The sequence below is a fragment of the Miniopterus natalensis genome, chromosome 11 (genome assembly GCF_054644295.1).
Source record: "Miniopterus natalensis isolate mMinNat1 chromosome 11, mMinNat1.hap1, whole genome shotgun sequence".
Lineage (NCBI taxonomy): Eukaryota > Metazoa > Chordata > Mammalia > Chiroptera > Miniopteridae > Miniopterus > Miniopterus natalensis.
In genome coordinates, this window is record NC_142091.1 from 45823400 (window position 1) to 45841233 (window position 17834).

The following is a 17834-nucleotide window of genomic DNA, read 5'->3' on the forward strand; positions in this document are numbered from 1 at the left end:
GAGGGCTAGGGTTAGCCAGATGGTTAGGGTTAGGATGGGACCTAGGGTTAGGGATATGTTGAGGGCTAGGGTTAGCGAGACCGTTAGGGTTAGGATGGGACATAGGGTTACGGTTATGTTGAGGGCTAGGGTTAGCGAGACGGTTAGGGTTAGGATGGGACCTAGGGTTAGGGTTATGTTGAGGGCTAGGTTTAGCGAGACGGTTAGGGTTAGGATGGGACCTAGGGTTAGGGTTATGTTGAGGGCTAGGGTTAGCCAGATGGTTAGGGTTAGTATGGGACCTACGGTTAGGGTTATGTTGAGGGCTAGGGTTAGCCAGATGGTTAGGGTTAGGATGGGACCTAGGGTTAGGGTTATGTTGAGGGCTAGGGTTAGCGAGACCGTTAGGGTTAGGATGGAACCTAGGGTTAGGGTTATGTTGAGGGCTAGGGTTCGCGAGACGTTTAGGGTTAGGATGGGACCTAGGGTTAGGGTTATGTTGAGGGCTAGGGTTAGCGAGACGGTTAGGGTTAGGATGGGACCTAGGGTTAGGGTTATGTTGAGGGCTAGGGTTAGCGAGACGGTTAGGGTTAGGATGGGACCTAGGGTTAGGGTTATGTTGAGGGCTAGGGTTAGCGAGACGGTTAGGGTTAGGATGGGACCTAGGGTTAGGTTTATGTTGAGGGCTAGGGTTAGAGAGACGGTTAGGGTTACGATGGGGCCTAGGGTTAGGGTTATGTTGAGGGCTCGGGTTATCGAGACGGTTAGGGTTAGGATGGGACCTAGGGTTAGGGTTATGTTGAGGGCTAGGGTTAGAGAGACGGTTGGGGTTCGGATGGGACCTAGGGTTAGGGTTATGTTGAGGGCTAGGGTTAGCGAGACGGTTAGGGTTCGGTTCGGATCTAGGGTTAGGGTTATGTTGAGGGGTAGGGTTAGCGAGACGGTTAGGTTTCGGAAGGGCCTAGGGTTACTGTTATGTTGCGGGCTAGGGTTAGCGAGACGGTTAGGGTTGGGATGGGCCCTAGGGTTAGGGTTATTTTGAGGGCTAGGGTTAGCGAGACGGTTAGGGTTAGGATGGGACCTAGGGTTAGGGTTATGTTGAGGGCTAGGGTTAGCGAGACGGTTAGGGTTAGGGTGGGACCTAGGGTTAGGGTTATGTTGAGGGCTAGGGTTAGCGAGACGGTTGGGGTTCGGATGCTACCTAGGGTTCGGGTTATGTTGAGGGCTAGGGTTAGAGAGACGGTTAGGGTTCGGATGGGACCTAGGGTTAGGGTTATGATGAGGGCTAGGGTTAGAGAGACGGTTGGGGTTCGGATGGGACCTAGGGTTAGGATTATGTTGAGGGCTAGGGTTAGCGAGACGGTTAGGGTTAGGATGGGACCTAGGATTAGGGTTATGTTGAGGGCTAGGGTTAGCGAGACGGTTAGGGTTAGAATGGGACCTAGGGTTAGGGTTATGTTGAGGGCTAGGGTTAGCGAGACGGTTAGGGTTAGGATGGGACCTAGGGTTAGGGTTATGTTGAGCGCTAGGGTTAGCGAGACGGTTAGGGTTAGGATGGGACCTAGGGTTAGGGTTATGTTGAGCGCTAGGGTTAGCGAGACGGTTAGGGTTAGGATGGGACCTAGGGTTAGGGTTATGTTGAGGGCTAGGGTTGGCGAGACGGTTAGGGTTAGGATGGGACCTAGGGTTAGGGTTATGTTGAGGGCTAGGGTTAGCGAGACGGTTAGGGTTAGGATGGGACCTAGGGTTAGGGTTATGTTGAGGGCTAGGGTTAGCGAGACGGTTATGGTTAGGATGGGACCTAGGGTTAGGGTTATGTTGAGGGCTAGGGTTAGCGAGACGGTTAGGGTTAGGAGGGGACCTAGGGTTAGGGTTATGTTGAGGGCTAGGGTGAGCGAGACGGTTAGGGTTAGGATGGGACCTAGGGTTAGGGTTATGTTGAGGGCTAGGGTTAGCGAGACGGTTATGGTTAGGATGGGACCTAGGGTTAGGGTTATGTTGAGGGCTAGGGTTAGCGAGACGTTTAGGGTTAGGATGGGACCTAGGGTTAGGGTTATGTTGAGGGCCAGGGATAGAGAGACTGTTGGGGTTCGGATGGGACCTAGGGTTCGGGTTATGTTGAGGGCTAGGGTTAGAGAAACGGTTAGGGTTCGGATGGGACCTAGGGTTAGGGTTATGATGAGGGCTAGGGTTAGAGAGTAGGTTAGGGTTCGGATGGGACCTCGGGTTCGGGTTATGTTGAGGGCTAGGGATAGAGAGACTGTTGGGGTTCGGATGGGACCTAGGGTTCGGGTTATGTTGAGGGCTAGGGTTAGAGAGACGGTTAGGGTTCGGATGGGACCTAGGGTTAGGGTTATGATGAGGGCTAGGGTTAGAGAGACGGTTGGGGTTCGGATGCTACCTAGGGTTCGGGTTATGTTGAGGGCTAGGGTTAGAGAGACGTTTAGGGTTCGGATGGGACCTAGGGTTAGGGTTATGATGAGGGCTAGTGTTAGAGAGACGGTTGGGGTTCGGATGGGACCTAGGGTTAGGATTATGTTGAGGGCTAGGGTTAGCGAGATGGTTAGGGTTAGGATGGGACCTAGGGTTAGGGTTATGTTGAGGGCTAGGGTTAGCGAGACGGTTAGGGTTAGGATGGGACCTAGGGTTAGGGTTATGTTGAGGGCTAGTGTTGGCGAGACGGTTAGGGTTAGGATGGGACCTAGGGTTAGGGTTATGTTGAGGGCTAGAGTTGGCGAGACGGTTAGGGTTAGGATGGGACCTAAGGTTAGGGTTATGTTGAGGGCTAGGGTTAGCGAGACGTTTAGGGTTAGGATGGGACCTAGGGTTAGGGTTATGTTGAGGGCTAGGGTTGGCGAGACGGTTAGGGTTAGGATGGGACCTAGGGTTAGGGTTATGTTGAGGGCTAGAGTTGGCGAGACGGTTAGGGTTAGGATGGGACCTAGGGTTAGGGTTATGTTGAGGGCTAGGGTTAGCGAGACGGTTTGGGTTAGGATGGGACCTAGGGTTAGGGTTATGTTGAGGGCTAGGGTTGGCGAGACGGTTAGGGTTAGGATGGGACCTAGGGTTAGGGTTATGTTGAGGGCTAGGGTTGGCGAGACGGTTAGGGTTAGGATGGGACCTAGGGTTAGGGTTATGTTGAGGGCTAGGGTTGGCGAGACGGTTAGGGTTAGGATGGGACCTAGGGTTAGGGTTATGTTGAGGGGTAGGGTTAGCGAGAAGGTTGGGGTTAGGATGGGACCTAAGGTTAGGGTTATGTTGAGGGCTAGTGTTAGCGAGACGGTTGGGGTTAGGATGGGACCTAGGGTTCGGGTTATGTTGAGGGCTAGGGATATAGAGACGGTTGGGGTTCGCATGGGACCTAGGGTTCGGGTTATGTTGAGGGCTAGGGATAGAGAGACTGTTGGGGTTCGGATGGGACCTAGGGTTCGGGTTATGTTGAGGGCTAGGGTTAGAGAGACGGTTGGGGTTCGGATGGGACCTAGGGTTCGGGTTATGTTGAGGGCTAGGGTTAGAGAGACGGTTAGGGTTCGGATGGGACCTAGGGTTAGGGTTATGATGAGGGCTAGGGTTAGAAAGACTGTTGGGGTTCGGATGGGACCTAGAGTTAGGATTATGTTGAGGGCTAGGGTTAGCGAGACGGTTAGGGTTAGGATGGGACCTAGGGTTAGGGTTATGTTCAGGGCTAGGGTTAGCGAGACGGTTAGGGTTAGGATGGGACCTAGGGTTAGGGTTATGTTGAGGGCTAGGGTTAGCGAGACGGTTAGGGTTAGGATGGGACCTAGGGTTAGGGTTATGATGAGGGCTAGTGTTAGAGAGACGGTTGGGGTTCGGATGGGACCTAGGGTTAGGATTATGTTGAGGGCTAGGGTTGGCGAGACCATTAGGGTTAGTTTGGGACCTAGGGTTAGGGTTATGTTGAGGGCTAGGGTTAGCGAGACGGTTAGGTTTAGGATGGGACCTACGGTTAGGGTTATGTTGAGGGCTAGGGTTAGCGAGACGGTTAGGGTTAGGATGGGACCTAGGGTTAGGGTTATGTTGAGGGCAAGGGTTAGCGAGACGGTTAGGGTTAGGATGGGACCTAGGGTTAGGGTTATGTTGAGCGCTAGGGTTAGCGAGACGGTTAGGGTTAGGATGGGACCTAGGGTTAGGGTTATGTTGAGGGCTAGGGTTAGCGAGACGGTTAGGGTTAGGATGGGACCTAGGGTTAGGGTTATGTTGAGGGCTAGGGTTGGCGTGACGGTTAGGGTTAGGAGGGGACCTAGGGTTAGGGTTATGTTGAGGGCTAGGGTTAGCGAGACGGTTAGGGTTAGGATGGGACCTAGTGTTAGGGTTATGTTGAGGGCTAGGGTTAGCGAGACGGTTAGGGTTAGGATGGGACCTAGGGTTAGGGTTATGTTGAGGGCTAGGTATAGCGAGACGGTTAGGGTTAGGATGGGACCTACGGTTAGGGTTATGTTGAGGGCTAGGGTTAGCGAGACGGTTAGGGTTAGGATGGGACCTAGGGTTAGGGTTATGTTGTGGGCTAGGGTTAGCGAGACGGTTAGGGTTAGGATGGGACCTAGGGTTAGGTTTATGTTGAGGGCTAGGGTTAGAGAGACGGTTAGGGTTAGGATGGGGCTTAGGGTTAGGGTTATGTTGAGGGCTAGGGTTATCGAGACGGTTAGGGTTAGGATGGGACCTAGGGTTAGGGTTATGTTGAGGGCTAGGGTTAGAGAGACGGTTGGGGTTCGGATGGGACCTAGGGTTACGGTTATGTTGAGGGCTAGGGTTAGTGAACCGGTTAGGGTTCGGTTCGGATCTAGGGTTAGGGTTATGTTGAGGGGTAGGGTTAGCGAGACGGTTAGGTTTCGGAAGGGCCTAGGGTTAGGGTTATGTTGAGGGCTAGGGTTAGCGAGACGGTTAGGGTTGGGATGGGCCCTAGGGTTAGGGTTATGTTGAGGGCTAGGGTTAGCGAGACGGTTAGGGTTAGGATGGGACCTAGGTTTAGGGTTATGTTGAGGGCTAGGGTTAGCGAGACGGTTAGGGTTAGGATGGGACCTAGGGTTAGGGTTATGTTGAGGGCTAGGGTTAGCGAGACGGTTGGGGTTCGGATGCTACCTAGGGTTCGGATTATGTTGAGGGCTAGGGTTAGAGAGACGGTTAGGGTTAGGATGGGACCTAGGGTTAAGGTCATGATGAGGGCTAGGGTTAGAGAGACGGGTAGGGTTAGGATGGGACCTAGGGTTAGGGTTATGTTGAGGGCTAGGGTTAGAGAGACGGTTAGGGTCATGATGGGGCCTAGGGTTAGGGTTATGTTGAGGGCTAGGGTTAGAGAGACGGTTAGGGTTAGGATGGGACCTAGGGTTAGGGTTATGTTGAGCGCTAGGTTTAGCGAGAGCGTTAGGGTTAGTATGGGACCTAGGGTTAGGGTTATGTTGAGGGCTAGGGTTAGCGAGACGGTTAGGGTTAGGATGGGACCTAGGGTTAGGGTTATGTTGAGGGCTAGGGTTAGCGAGACGGTTAGGGTTAGGATGGGACCTATGGTTAGGGTTATGTTGAGGGCTAGGGTTAGAGAGACGGTTAGGGTTATGATGGGGCCTAGGGTTAGGGTTATGTTGAGGGCTAGGGTTAGAGAGACGGTTAGGGTTAGGATGGGACCTAGGGTTAGGGTTCTGTTGAGGGCTAGGGTTAGCGAGACGGTTAGGGTTAGGATGGGACCTAGGGTTAGGGTTATGTTGAGGGCTAGGGTTAGAGAGACGGTTAGGGTTCGGATGGGACCTAGGGTTAGGGTTATGATGAGGGCTAGGGTTAGAGAGACGGTTAGGGTTAGGATGGGACCTAGGGTTAGGGTTATGTTGAGGGCTAGGGTTAGCGAGACCGTTAGGGTTAGGATGGGACCTAGGGTTAGGGTTATGTTGAGGGCTAGGGTTAGCGAGACAGTTAGGGTTAGGATGGGACCAAGGGTTAGGGTTATGTTGAGGGCTAGGGTTAGCGAGACGGTTAGGGTTAGGATGGGACCTAGGGTTAGGTTTATGTTGAGGGCTAGGGTTAGAGAGACGGTTAGGGTTAGGATGGGGCCTAGGGTTAGGGTTATGTTGAGGGCTAGGGTTATCGAGACGGTTAGGGTTAGGATGGGACCTAGGGTTAGGGTTATGTTGAGGGCTAGGGTTAGAGAGACGGTTGGGGTTCGGATGGGACCTAGGGTTAGGGTTATGTTGAGGGCTAGGGTTAGCGAGACGGTTAGGGTTCGGTTCGGATCTAGGGTTAGGGTTATGTTGAGGGGTAAGGTTAGCGAGACGGTTAGGGTTAGGATGGGACCTAGGGTTAGGGTTATGTTGAGTGCTAGGGTTAGCGAGACGGTTAGGGTTAGGATGGGACCTAGGGTTAGGGTTATGTTGAGGGCTAGGGTTAGCGAGACGGTTAGGGTTAGGATGGGACCTAGGGTTAGGGTTATGTTGAGGGCTAGGGTTAGCCAGATGGTTAGGGTTAGGATGGGACCTACGGTTAGGGTTATGTTGAGGGCTAGGTTTAGCCAGATGGTTAGGGTTAGGATGGGACCTAGGGTTAGGGTTATGTTGAGGGCTAGGGTTAGCGAGACCGTTAGGGTTAGGATGGGACATAGGGTTACGGTTATGTTGAGGGCTAGGGTTAGCGAGACGGTTAGGGTTAGGATGGGACCTAGGGTTAGGGTTATGTTGAGGGCTAGGGTTAGCGAGACGGTTAGGTTTCGGAAGGGCCTAGGGTTACTGTTATGTTGAGGGCTAGGGTTAGCGAGACGGTTAGGGTTGGGATGGGCCCTAGGGTTAGGGTTATGTTGAGGGCTAGGGTTAGCGAGACGGTTAGGGTTAGGATGGGACCTAGGGTTAGGGTTATGTTGAGGGCTAGGGTTAGCGAGACGGTTGGGGTTCGGATGCTACCTAGGGTTCGGGTTATGTTGAGGGCTAGGGTTAGAGAGACGGTTAGGGTTCGGATGGGACCTAGGGTTAGGGTTATGATGAGGGCTAGGGTTAGAGAGACGGTTGGGGTTCGGATGGGACCTAGGGTTAGGATTATGTTGAGGGCTAGGGTTAGCGAGACGGTTAGGGTTAGGATGGGACCTAGGATTAGGGTTATGTTGAGGGCTAGGGTTAGCGAGACGGTTAGGGTTAGGATGGGACCTAGGGTTAGGGTTATGTTGAGGGCTAGGGTTAGCGATACGGTTAGGGTTAGGATGGGACCTAGGTTTAGGGTTATGTTGAGCGCTAGGGTTAGCGAGACGGTTAGGGTTAGGATGGGACCTAGGGTTAGGGTTATGTTGAGGGCTAGGGTTAGCGAGACGGTTAGGGTTAGGATGGGACCTAGGGTTAGGGTTATGTTGAGGGCTAGGGTTGGCGAGACGGTTAGGGTTAGGATGGGACCTAGGGTTAGGGTTATGTTGAGGGCTAGGGTTAGCGAGACGGTTAGGGTTAGGATGGGAACTAGGGTTAGGGTTATGTTGAGGGCTAGGGTTAGCGAGACGGTTATGGTTAGGATGGGACCTAGGGTTAGGGTAATGTTGAGGGCTAGGGTTAGCGAGACGGTTAGGGTTAGGAGGGGACCTAGGGTTAGGGTTATGTTGAGGGCTAGGGTTAGAGAGACGGTTAGGGTTAGGATGGGGCCTAGGGTTAGTGTTATGTTGAGGGCTAGGGTTATCGAGACGGTTAGGGTTAGGATGGGACCTAGGGTTAGGGTTATGTTGAGGGCTAGGGTTAGAGAGACGATTGGGGTTCGGATGGGACCTAGGGTTAGGGTTATGTTGAGTACTAGGGTTAGCGAGACGGTTAGGGTTCGGTTTGGATCTAGGGTTAGGGTTATGTTGAGGGGTAGGGTTAGCGAGACGGTTAGGTTTCGGAAGGGCCTAGGGTTAGGGTTATGTTGAGGGCTAGCGTTAGCGAGACGGTTAGGGTTGGGATGGGACCTAGGGTTAGGGTTATGTTGAGGGCTAGGGTTAGCGAGACGGTTAGGGTTAGGATGGGACCTAGGGTTAGGGTTATGTTGAGGGCTAGGGTTAGCGAGACGGTTAGGGTTAGGATGGGACCTAGGGTTAGGGTTATGTTGAGGGGTAGGGTTAGCGAGACGGTTGGCGTTAGGATGGGACCTAGGGTTCGGGTTATGTTGAGGGCTAGGGATATAGAGACGGTTGGGGTTCGGATGGGACCTAGGGTTCGGGTTATGTTGAGGGCTAGGGATAGAGAGACTGTTGGGGTTCGGATGGGACCTAGGGTTCGGGTTATGTTGAGGGCTAGGGTTAGAGAGACGGTTAGGGTTCGGATGGGACCTAGGGTTAGGGTTATGATGAGGGCTAGGGTTAGAGAGACGGTTGGGGTTCGGATGCTACCTAGCGTTCGGGTTATGTTGAGGGCTAGGGTTAGAGAGACGGTTAGGGTTAGGATGGGACCTAGGGTTAGGATTCTGTTGAGGGCTAGGGTTAGCGAGACGGTTAGGGTTAGGATGGGACCTAGGGTTAGGGTTATGTTGAGGGCTAGGGATAGAGAGACTGTTGGGGTTCGGATGGGACCTAGGGTTCGGGTTATGTTGAGGGCTAGGGTTAGAGAAACGGTTAGGGTTCGGATCGGACCTAGGGTTAGGGTTATGATGAGGGCTAGGGTTGGAGAGACGGTTAGGGTTCGGATGGGACCTAGGGTTCGGGTTATGTTGAGGGCTAGGGATAGAGAGACTGTTGGGGTTCGGATGGGACCTAGGGTTCGGGTTATGTTGAGGGCTAGGGTTAGAGAGACGGTTAGGGTTCGGATGGGACCTAGGGTTAGGGTTAGGATGAGGGCTAGGGTTAGAGAGACGGTTGGGGTTCGGATGCTACCTAGGGTTCGGGTTATGTTGAGGGCTAGGGTTAGAGAGACGTTTAGGGTTCGGATGGGACCTAGGGTTAGGGTTATGATGAGGGCTAGTGTTAGAGAGACGGTTGGGGTTCGGATGGGACCTAGGGTTAGGATTATGTTGAGGGCTAGGGTTAGCGAGACGGTTAGGATTAGGATGGGACCTAGGGTTAGGGTTATGTTGAGGGCTAGGGTTAGCGAGACGGTTAGGGTTAGGATGGGACCTAGGGTTAGGGTTATGTTGAGGGCTAGTGTTGGCGAGACGGTTAGGGTTAGGATGGGACCTAGGGTTAGGGTTATGTTGAGGGCTAGGGTTAGCGAGACGGTTAGGGTTAGGATGGGACCTAGGGTTAGGCTTATGTTGAGGGGTAGGGTTAGCGAGACGGTTGGGGTTAGGATGGGACCTAGGGTTAGGGTTATGTTGAGGTCTAGGGTTAGCGAGACGGTTGGGGTTAGGATGGGACCTAGGGTTCGGGTTATGTTAAGGGCTAGGGATATAGAGACGGTTGGGGTTCGGATGGGACCTAGGTTTCGGGTTATGTTGAGGGCTAGGGTTAGAGAGACGGTTGGGGTTCGGATGGGACCTAGGGTTCTGGTTATGTTGAGGGCTAGGGTTAGAGAGACGGTTAGGGTTCGGATGGGACCTAGGGTTAGGGTTATGATGAGGGCTAGGGATAGAGAGACTGTTGGGGTTCGGATGGGACCTAGGTTTCGGGTTATGTTGAGGGCTAGGGATAGAGAGACTGTTGGGGTTCGGATGGGACCTAGGTTTCGGGTTATGTTGAGGGCTAGGGTTAGAGAGACGGTTGGGGTTCGGATGGGACCTAGGGTTCGGGTTATGTTGAGGGCTAGGGTTAGAGAGACGGTTAGGGTTCGGATGGGACCTAGGGTTAGGGTTATGATGAGGGCTAGGGTTAGAGAGACTGTTGGGGTTCGGATGGGACCTAGGGTTAGGATTATGTTGAGGGCTAGGGTTAGCGAGACGGTTAGGGTTAGGATGGGACCTAGGGTTAGGGTTATGTTGAGGGCTAGGGTTAGCGAGACGGTTAGGGTTAGGATGGGACCTAGGGTTAGGGTTATGTTGAGGGCTAGGGTTAGCGAGACGGTTAGGGTTAGGATGGGACCTAGGGTTAGGGTTATGTTGAGGGCTAGGGTTAGCGAAACGGTTAGGGTTAGGATGGGACCTAGGGTTAGGGTTATGTTGAGGGCTAGGGTTAGCGAGACGGTTAGGGTTAGGATGGGACCTAGGGTTAGGGTTATGTTGAGGGCTAGGGTTAGCGAGACGGTTAGGGTTAGGATGGGACCTAGGGTTAGGGTTATGTTGAGGGCTAGGGTTACCGAGACGGTTAGGGTTAGGATGGGACCTAGGGTTAGGGTTATGTTGAGGGCTAGGGTTGGCGAGACCATTAGGCTTAGTTTGGGACCTAGGGTTAGGCTTATGTTGAGGGCTAGGGTTAGCGAGACGGTTAGGGTTAGGATGGGACCTAGGGTTAGGGTTATGTTGAGGGCTAGGGTTAGCGAGACGGTTAGGGTTAGGATGGGACCTAGGGTTAGGGTTATGTTGAGGGCTAGGGTTAGCGAGACGGTTAGGGTTAGGATGGGACCTAGGGTTAGGATTATGTTGAGGGCTAGGGTTAGCGAGACGGTTAGGGTTAGGATGGGACCTAGGGTTAGGGTTATGTTGAGGGCTAGGGTTAGCGAGACGGTTAGGGTTAGGATGGGACCTAGGGTTAGTGTTATGTTGAGGGCTAGGGTTAGCGAGACGGTTAGGGTTAGGATGGGACCTAGGGTTAGGTTTATGTTGAGGGCTAGGGTTAGAGAGACGGTTAGGGTTACGATGGGGCCTAGGGTTAGGGTTATGTTGAGGGCTCGGGTTATCGAGACGGTTAGGGTTAGGATGGGACCTAGGGTTAGGGTTATGTTGAGGGCTAGGGTTAGAGAGACGGTTGGGGTTCGGATGGGACCTAGGGTTAGGGTTATGTTGAGGGCTAGGGTTAGCGAGACGGTTAGGGTTCGGTTCGGATCTAGGGTTAGGGTTATGTTGAGGGGTAGGGTTAGCGAGACGGTTAGGTTTCGGAAGGGCCTTGGGTTACTGTTATGTTGAGGGCTAGGGTTAGCGAGACGGTTAGGGTTGGGATGGGCCCTAGGGTTAGGGTTATGTTGAGGGCTAGGGTTAGCGAGACGGTTAGGGTTAGGATGGGACCTAGGGTTAGGGTTATGTTGAGGGCTAGGGTTAGCGAGACGGTTAGGGTTAGGATGGGACCTAGGGTTAGGGTTATGTTGAGGGCTAGGGTTAGCGAGACGGTTGGGGTTCGGATGCTACCTAGGGTTCGGGTTATGTTGAGGGCTAGGGTTAGAGAGACGGTTAGGGTTCGGATGGGACCTAGGGTTAGGGTTATGATGAGGGCTAGGGTTAGAGAGACGGTTGGGGTTCGGATGGGACCTAGGGTTAGGATTATGTTGAGGGCTAGGGTTAGCGAGACGGTTAGGGTTAGGATGGGACCTAGGATTAGGGTTATGTTGAGGGCTAGGGTTAGCGAGACGGTTAGGGTTAGGATGGGACCTAGGGTTAGGGTTATGTTGAGGGCTAGGGTTAGCGAGACGGTTAGGGTTAGGATGGGACCTAGGGTTAGGGTTATGTTGAGGGGTAGGGTTAGCGAGACGGTTGGCGTTAGGATGGGACCTAGGGTTCGGGTTATGTTGAGGGCTAGGGATATAGAGACGGTTGGGGTTCGGATGGGACCTAGGGTTCGGGTTATGTTGAGGGCTAGGGATAGAGAGACTGTTGGGGTTCGGATGGGACCTAGGGTTCGGGTTATGTTGAGGGCTAGGGTTAGAGAGACGGTTAGGGTTCGGATGGGACCTAGGGTTAGGGTTATGATGAGGGCTAGGGTTAGAGAGACGGTTGGGGTTCGGATGCTACCTAGCGTTCGGGTTATGTTGAGGGCTAGGGTTAGAGAGACGGTTAGGGTTAGGATGGGACCTAGGGTTAGGATTCTGTTGAGGGCTAGGGTTAGCGAGACGGTTAGGGTTAGGATGGGACCTAGGGTTAGGGTTATGTTGAGGGCTAGGGATACAGAGACTGTTGGGGTTCGGATGGGACCTAGGGTTCGGGTTATGTTGAGGGCTAGGGTTAGAGAAACGGTTAGGGTTCGGATGGGACCTAGGGTTAGGGTTATGATGAGGGCTAGGGTTAGAGAGACGGTTAGGGTTCGGATGGGACCTAGGGTTCGGGTTATGTTGAGGGCTAGGGATAGAGAGACTGTTGGGGTTCGGATGGGACCTAGGGTTCGGGTTATGTTGAGGGCTAGGGTTAGAGAGACGGTTAGGGTTCGGATGGGACCTAGGGTTAGGGTTATGATGAGAGCTAGGGTTAGAGAGACGGTTGGGGTTCGGATGCTACCTAGGGTTCGGGTTATGTTGAGGGCTAGGGTTAGAGAGACGTTTAGGGTTCGGATGGGACCTAGGGTTAGGGTTATGATGAGGGCTAGTGTTAGAGAGACGGTTGGGGTTCGGATGGGACCTAGGGTTAGGATTATGTTGAGGGCAAGGGTTAGCGAGACGGTTAGGATTAGGATGGGACCTAGGGTTAGGGTTATGTTGAGGGCTAGGGTTAGCGAGACGGTTAGGGTTAGGATGGGACCTAGGGTTAGGGTTATGTTGAGGGCTAGTGTTGGCGAGACGGTTAGGGTTAGGATGGGACCTAGGGTTAGGGTTATGTTGAGGGCTAGGGTTAGCGAGACGGTTAGGGTTAGGATGGGACCTAGGGTTAGGCTTATGTTGAGGGGTAGGGTTAGCGAGACGGTTGGGGTTAGGATGGGACCTAGGGTTAGGGTTATGTTGAGGTCTAGGGTTAGCGAGACGGTTAGGGTTAGGATGGGACCTAGGGTTAGGCTTATGTTGAGGGGTAGGGTTAGCGAGACGGTTGGGGTTAGGATGGGACCTAGAGTTCGGGTTATGTTAAGGGCTAGGGATATAGAGACGGTTGGGGTTCGGATGGGACCTAGGGTTCGGGTTATGTTGAGGGCTAGGGATAGAGAGACTGTTGGGGTTCGGATGGGACCTAGGTTTCGGGTTATGTTGAGGGCTAGGGTTAGAGAGACGGTTGGGGTTCGGATGGGACCTAGGGTTCGGGTTATGTTGAGGGCTAGGGTTAGAGAGACTGTTAGGGTTCGGAAGGGACCTAGGGTTAGGGTTATGATGAGGGCTAGGGTTAGAGAGACTGTTGGGGTTCGGATGGGACCTAGGGTTAGGATTATGTTGAGGGCTAGGGTTAGCGAGACGGTTAGGGTTAGGATGGGACCTAGGGTTAGGGTTATGTTGAGGGCTAGGGTTAGCGAGACGGTTAGGGTTAGGATGGGACCTAGGGTTAGGGTTATGTTGAGGGCTAAGGTTAGCGAGACGGTTAGGGTTAGGATGGGACCTAGGGTTAGGGTTATGTTGAGGGCTAGGGTTAGCGAGACGGTTAGGGTTAGGATGGGACCTAGGGTTAGGGTTATGTTGAGGGCTAGGGTTAGCGAGACGGTTAGGGTTAGGATGGGACCTAGGGTTAGGGTTATGTTGAGGGCTAGGGTTAGCGAGACGGTTAGGGTTAGGATGGGACCTAGGGTTAGGGTTATGTTGAGGGCTAGGGTTGGCGAGACCATTAGGCTTAGTTTGGGACCTAGGGTTAGGGTTATGTTGAGGGCTAGGGTTAGCGAGACGGTTAGGTTTAGGATGGGACCTACGGTTAGGGTTATGTTGAGGGCTAGGGTTAGCGTGACGGTTAGGGTTAGGATGGGACCTAGGGTTAGGGTTATGTTGAGGGCCAGGGTTAGCGAGACGGTTAGGGTTAGGATGGGACCTAGGGTTAGGGTTATGTTGAGCGCTAGGGTTAGCGAGACGGTTAGGGTTAGGATGGGACCTAGGGTTAGGGTTATGTTGAGGGCTAGGGTTAGCGAGACGGTTAGGGTTAGGATGGGACCTAGGGTTAGGGTTATGTTGAGGGCTAGGGTTGGCGTGACGGTTAGGGTTAGGATGGGACCTAGGGTTAGGGTTATGTTGAGGGGTAGGGTTAGCGAGACGGTTAGGGTTAGGATGGGACCTAGGGTTAGGGTTATGTTGAGGGCTAGGGTTAGCGAGACGGTTAGGGTTCAGATAGGACCTAGGGATAGGGTTATGTTGAGGGCTAGGGTTAGCGTGACGGTTAGGGTTCGGATGGGACCTAGGGTTAGGGTTATGTTAAGTGCTAGGTTTATAGAGACGGTTGGGGTTCGGATGGGACGTAGGGTTAGGGTTATGTTGAGGGCTAGGGTTAGCGAGACGGTTAGGGTTCGGATGGGACCCAGGATTAGGGTTATGTTGAGGGCTAGGGTTAGCGAGACGGTTAGGGTTAGGATGGGACCTAGGGTTAGGGTTATGTTGAGGCCTAGGGTTAACGAGACGGTTAGGGTTCGGATGGGACCTAGGGTTAGGGTTATGTTGAGGGCTAGGGTTAGCGAGACGGTTAGGGTTCGGATGGGACGTAGGGTTAGGGTTATGTTGAGGGCTAGGGTTAGCGAGACGGTTAGGGTTAGGATGGGACCTAGGGTTAGGGTTATGTTGAGGGCTAGGGTTAGCGAGACGGTTAGGGTTAGGATGGGACCTAGGGTTAGGGTTATGTTGAGGGCTAGGGTTAGCTAGACGGTTAGGGTTAGGATGGGACCTAGGGTTAGGGTTATGTTGAGGGCTAGGCTTAGCTAGACGGTTCTGGTTCGGATGGGACCTAGGTTTAGGGTTATATTGAGGGCTAGGGTTAGAGAGAAGGTTAGGGTTAGGATGGGACCCAGGGTTAGGGTTATGTTCAGGGCTAGGGTTATCAAGCCGGTTAGAGTTCGGATGGGACCTAGGATTAGGGTTTTGTTGAGGGCTAGGGTTAGCGAGACGGTTAGGGTTAGGATGGGACCTAGGGTTAGGGTTATGTTGAGGGCTAGGGTTAGCGTGACGGTTAGGGTTCGGATGGGACCTAGGGTTAGGGTTATCTTAAGGGCTAGGTTTAGAGAGACGGTTGGGGTTCGGATGGGACCTAGGGTTAGGGTTATGTTGAGGGCTAGGGTTAGCGAGACTGTTAGGGTTCGGATGGGACTTAGGGTTAGGGTTATGTTGAGGGCTAGGGTTAGCGAGACGGTTAGGGTTAGGAAGGGACCTAGGGTTAGGGTTATGTTGAGGCCTAGGGTTAGCGAGACGGTTAGGGTTCGGATGGGACCAAGGGTTAGGGTTATGTTGAGGGCTAGGGTTAGCGAGACGGTTAGGGTTAGGATGGGACCTAGGGTTAGGTTTATGTTGAGGGCTAGGGTTAGAGAGACGGTTATGGTTAGGATGGGGCTTAGGGGTAGGGTTATGTTGAGGGCTAGGGTTATCGAGACGGTTAGGGTTAGGATGGGACCTAGGGTTAGGGTTATGTTGAGGGCTAGGGTTAGCGAGACGGTTAGGCTTCAGATAGGACCTAGGGATAGGGTTATGTTGAGGGCTAGGGTAAGCGTGACGGTTAGGGTTCGGATGGGACCTAGGGTTAGGGTTATGTTAAGTGCTAGGTTTATAGAGACGGTTGGGGTTCGGATGGGACGTAGGGTTAGGGTTATGTTGAGGGCTAGGGTTAGCGAGACGGTTAGGGTTCGGATGGGACCTAGGATTAGGGTTATGTTGAGGGCTAGGGTTAGCGAGACGGTTAGGGTTAGGATGGGACCTAGGGTTAGGGTTATGTTGAGGCCTAGGGTTAGCGAGACGGTTAGGGTTCGGATGGGACCTAGGGTTAGGGTTATGTTGAGGGCTAGGGTTAGCGAAACGGTTAGGGTTCGGATGGGACGTAGGGTTAGGGTTATGTTGAGGGCTAGGGTTAGCGAGACGGTTAGGGTTAGGATGGGACCTAGGGTTAGGGTTATGTTGAGGGCTAGGGTTAGCGAGACGGTTAGGGTTAGGATGGGACCTAGGGTTAGGGTTATGTTGAGGGCTAGGGTTAGCTAGACGGTTAGGGTTAGGATGGGACCTAGGGTTAGGGTTATGTTGAGGGCTAGGCTTAGCGAGACGGTTGTGGTTCGGATGGGACCTAGTTTTAGGGTTATGTTGAGGGCTAGGGTTAGAGAGAAGGTTAGGGTTAGGATGGGACCTAGGGTTAGGGTTATGTTGAGGGCTAGGGTTATCGAGCCGGTTAGAGTTCGGATGGGACCTAGGATTAGGGTTTTGTTGAGGGCTAGGGTTAGCGAGACGGTTAGGGTTAGGATGGGACCTAGGGTTAGGGTTATGTTGAGGGCTAGGGTTAGCGACACGGTTAGGGTTCAGATAGGACCTAGGGTTAGGGTTATGTTGAGGGCTAGGGTTAGCGAGACGGTTAGGGTTCGGATGGGACGTAGGGTTAGGGTTATGTTGAGGGCTAGGGTTAGCGAGACGGTTAGGGTTAGGATGGGACCTAGGGTTAGGGTTATGTTGAGGGCTAGGGTTAGCGAGACGGTTAGGGTTAGGATGGGACCTAGGGTTAGGGTTATGTTGAGGGCTAGGGTTAGCTAGACGGTTAGGGTTAGGATGGGACCTAGGGTTAGGGTTATGTTGAGGGCTAGGCTTAGCTAGACGGTTCTGGTTCGGATGGGACCTAGGTTTAGGGTTATATTGAGGGCTAGGGTTAGAGAGAAGGTTAGGGTTAGGATGGGACCCAGGGTTAGGGTTATGTTCAGGGCTAGGGTTATCAAGCCGGTTAGAGTTCGGATGGGACCTAGGATTAGGGTTTTGTTGAGGGCTAGGGTTAGCGAGACGGTTAGGGTTAGGATGGGACCTAGGGTTAGGGTTATGTTGAGGGCTAGGGTTAGCGTGACGGTTAGGGTTCGGATGGGACCTAGGGTTAGGGTTATCTTAAGGGCTAGGTTTAGAGAGACGGTTGGGGTTCGGATGGGACCTAGGGTTAGGGTTATGTTGAGGGCTAGGGTTAGCGAGACTGTTAGGGTTCGGATGGGACTTAGGGTTAGGGTTATGTTGAGGGCTAGGGTTAGCGAGACGGTTAGGGTTAGGAAGGGACCTAGGGTTAGGGTTATGTTGAGGCCTAGGGTTAGCGAGACGGTTAGGGTTCGGATGGGACCAAGGGTTAGGGTTATGTTGAGGGCTAGGGTTAGCGAGACGGTTAGGGTTAGGATGGGACCTAGGGTTAGGTTTATGTTGAGGGCTAGGGTTAGAGAGACGGTTATGGTTAGGATGGGGCTTAGGGGTAGGGTTATGTTGAGGGCTAGGGTTATCGAGACGGTTAGGGTTAGGATGGGACCTAGGGTTAGGGTTATGTTGAGGGCTAGGGTTAGCGAGACGGTTAGGCTTCAGATAGGACCTAGGGATAGGGTTATGTTGAGGGCTAGGGTAAGCGTGACGGTTAGGGTTCGGATGGGACCTAGGGTTAGGGTTATGTTAAGTGCTAGGTTTATAGAGACGGTTGGGGTTCGGATGGGACGTAGGGTTAGGGTTATGTTGAGGGCTAGGGTTAGCGAGACGGTTAGGGTTCGGATGGGACCTAGGATTAGGGTTATGTTGAGGGCTAGGGTTAGCGAGACGGTTAGGGTTAGGATGGGACCTAGGGTTAGGGTTATGTTGAGGCCTAGGGTTAGCGAGACGGTTAGGGTTCGGATGGGACCTAGGGTTAGGGTTATGTTGAGGGCTAGGGTTAGCGAAACGGTTAGGGTTCGGATGGGACGTAGGGTTAGGGTTATGTTGAGGGCTAGGGTTAGCGAGACGGTTAGGGTTAGGATGGGACCTAGGGTTAGGGTTATGTTGAGGGCTAGGGTTAGCGAGACGGTTAGGGTTAGGATGGGACCTAGGGTTAGGGTTATGTTGAGGGCTAGGGTTAGCTAGACGGTTAGGGTTAGGATGGGACCTAGGGTTAGGGTTATGTTGAGGGCTAGGCTTAGCGAGACGGTTGTGGTTCGGATGGGACCTAGTTTTAGGGTTATGTTGAGGGCTAGGGTTAGAGAGAAGGTTAGGGTTAGGATGGGACCTAGGGTTAGGGTTATGTTGAGGGCTAGGGTTATCGAG